At 56.9% G+C, this 2500-nt stretch overlaps 1 non-coding gene across 1 annotated transcript in view; it reads right to left on the minus strand.

Annotated features, from left to right (window-relative positions):
* LOC124774160 overlaps positions 1–172 on the minus strand; it is a 1909-nt gene extending 1737 nt beyond the window's left edge. The window contains exon 1 of the ribosomal RNA XR_007015153.1: positions 1–172. This exon is cut by the window's left edge and continues 1737 nt beyond it. This is a non-coding gene — a ribosomal RNA (small subunit ribosomal RNA).
* Positions 173–2500: the final 2328 nt, after the last annotated feature.

Genomic DNA, 2500 nt, shown 5'->3' on the forward strand with positions numbered 1-2500 from the left:
ATGTATTAGCTCTAGAATTACCACAGTTATCCAAGTAACGTGGGTACGATCTAAGGAACCATAACTGATTTAATGAGCCATTCGCGGTTTCACCTTAATGCGGCTTGTACTGAGACATGCATGGCTTAATCTTTGAGACAAGCATATGACTACTGGCAGGATCAACCAGGGAGCTGCGTCAACTAGAGCTGAGCAGCCGGCCGCCCGGGAGTGTGTCCCGGGGGCCCGCGCGAACACGCAAGCGTCCGCTCAATCATTCTGCAAACAGGAGGAGGCTGAGCTCCCCTGCACAATACACCTCGAAACCCTCTCAGGTCCCGGCGGCGCGCAGCGCCGTCCCAAGTACTTGGTCGGGTTCGAGAGAGGCGCAATCGCCCGGAGTTAGGCGAGTAGACGCTTTCGGTGCGACCACCCGTGCTCCCAACTGAGCTTGCCGCTGCCGACAGAGGCCCGGGAGCGTGCTGTCGTGGCATTGCCGGCGGGAGACAACACGCGCCACCTACAGTGACCGGCAGCTCCAACGCCAGCGCCACAGAAGGACAAAAGCCCCACTTGGGTGCCGAAGCGAACTCTCCCAGCACAGCGCACGCGCCAACACATCCGCACAGCTGCGATACAAACCACCAGCGAGAACCGCTGGGGCGACCGAGCAGCAGACGGCGTCGCGGCGCCGAGCGCCGGGCGGCGGCGCATCCTCAACGCACACAGTCCTCAATCGGACCAGCACACTGAAGATGTCCACCGCGCTTCGCACCGGGCCCGCGAGGACCTACTTTGGCCGCACGGCGCCGCGCGCAGGGTGCGCCGGCGCGCAGCTGCGACGCCTGCCGCGTCCGTCGGCCGGCGCGCCTGCCACTGGCCGCCCCCACCAGCCGGCTGTAGCGCGTGCGCCCACGCACCGCGCGGCCAGCACGCCGGGAGGCGCCCCCTCACCGGCCGGGGACGGTCCCACCCAGCCACCGCCGCGTATCGCTTCACACCCAGATGCCGTTCAGTTTCGTCGGCATGGTGGGTATCGCTGGAACAACCGGTTAGTACCTCAACCTATCGTCGCCATCACCGATTCACCCCTAGCGAGAACAACCGCACCACAACGGGTTACCATTTGTTCATTTGCGTAACTTCACCAGAAAACGCAGGCGTCCATCGCCATTTGCAACTTCAACGACTATTGCATGCCTGTGTCAGGTGTCACGCCACACTACGTCTGCCCACATACACGCAACAAAATGTGCACGCCTAGACAATACGTGGAAGGTGGCCCCCGTACGTATGCGATGTCCATTGCTCGAACGACTGTGAACCGGCCTCTGTAGCATGTCGCAGATATGGAACGCGGTGCACCATGCCATCACGGTGTGTGAGGAGAGACGACTAGGTCCGAATACATCAACAGACAGCTCATGCTGATCGCCATCCACGGCGTCCGTTCCTCCCACACGTCTCTATGGCGTACCACACTGCAATCCAGCTCTCATAGGGAGACGACACGTAGCTGCGTGCACAATATTTGCACTGTATGGTCCGCCGTTTTTGGGCGCAGTCGTTGTACGGTCACACATGTGCCACGATGTATCATTCAGTACATAAGGACGAATGTGCAGTACAGATTGTGGTTCACGCGTACGACATCAGCGGACAGTTGACACAGGCCGCACCACAACGTAGCCTGCGTACGTCGCATGCGAAGGGCATTGAACATGCAAACTTGTCACCAACCAGCTTGCGAAGGCAGGGGGCAAGGTGGGGACGTGGGGAGGGGTGGGGGGGGGCGGCATGTACGTCCTGCTGCCATCCACATTACAGTGTACAGCAGGAGCATGTGGAAAGTCAGCAAGACTTGCAAGGTGTTTAACATGAAGCGATACACAGGGGAGCGGGCAGTGCGAGTAGCGAACTATATTGCGAGGGTTGCGGGTGGGCAACACTACACTAATTGAACGAGTCGTATAACAATTACAGAGCAGGTTTAGGCAACAACGTGGGTTACGTTAGCGGACAACGTGGGTTAGGTTAGGGGACAACGTGGGTTAGGTTAGGGGACAACATGGGTTAGGTTAGGGGACAACATGGGTTAGGTTAGGGTACAACATGGGTTAGGTTAGGGCACAACATGGGTTAGGTTAAGGCACAACATGGGTTAGGTTAAGGCACAACATGGGTTAGGTTAAGGCACAACATGGGTTAGGTTAAGGCACAACATGGGTTAGGTTAAGGCACAACATGGGTTAGGTTAAGGCACAACATGGGTTAGGTTAAGGCACAACATGGGTTAGGTTAAGGCACAACATGGGTTAGGTTAAGGCACAACATGGGTTAGGTTAAGGCACAACATGGGTTAGGTTAAGGCACAACATGGGTTAGGTTAAGGCACAACATGGGTTAGGTTAAGGCACAACATGGGTTAGGTTAAGGCACAACATGGGTTAGGTTAAGGCACAACATGGGTTAGGTTAAGGCACAACATGGGTTAGGTTAAGGCACAACATGGGTTAGGTTA

Source organism: Schistocerca piceifrons, unplaced genomic scaffold, assembly GCF_021461385.2.
Source record: "Schistocerca piceifrons isolate TAMUIC-IGC-003096 unplaced genomic scaffold, iqSchPice1.1 HiC_scaffold_961, whole genome shotgun sequence".
Classification (NCBI taxonomy): domain Eukaryota; kingdom Metazoa; phylum Arthropoda; class Insecta; order Orthoptera; family Acrididae; genus Schistocerca; species Schistocerca piceifrons.